Source organism: Miscanthus floridulus, chromosome 14, assembly GCF_019320115.1.
Source record: "Miscanthus floridulus cultivar M001 chromosome 14, ASM1932011v1, whole genome shotgun sequence".
NCBI lineage: Eukaryota > Viridiplantae > Streptophyta > Magnoliopsida > Poales > Poaceae > Miscanthus > Miscanthus floridulus.
This window is the reverse complement of record NC_089593.1, coordinates 97,961,110-97,961,491: the sequence shown is the minus strand read 5'-3', so window position 1 is coordinate 97,961,491 and position 382 is coordinate 97,961,110.

Genomic DNA, 382 nt, shown 5'->3' with positions numbered 1-382 from the left:
TACCAAGTCCCACCTGCACTGCGCCAGCGCGTACATCTCCAGCGAGTTGCTCTTCGAGTCCATGTAACTGGAGCTGTTGTAGGCGAACCGCAGGGGCGAGACGGCGGCCTGCTCAGTGAGGTTGCCGACCAGCGCCCACCGCGCGTCGCTCATGCGGGCGGCGTCGTCGGCGTCGAAGGTGTAGTCGTACGAGCGCGCCACCCATGTCGCGAGGTCGAGCTGGTCCGCGGCGCCGAAGAAGGGCTGGTTCGAGTACCGGATGAGGCACCTGTCGTAGTTGACGCTCGCCGACCGGCTGTACGGGCACCCGGCGCCCACCCAGGAGACCGCCGCGTCCAGGCACCTCACGCACTTGTCCCAGCTGTAGTCCGCGTAGCACATG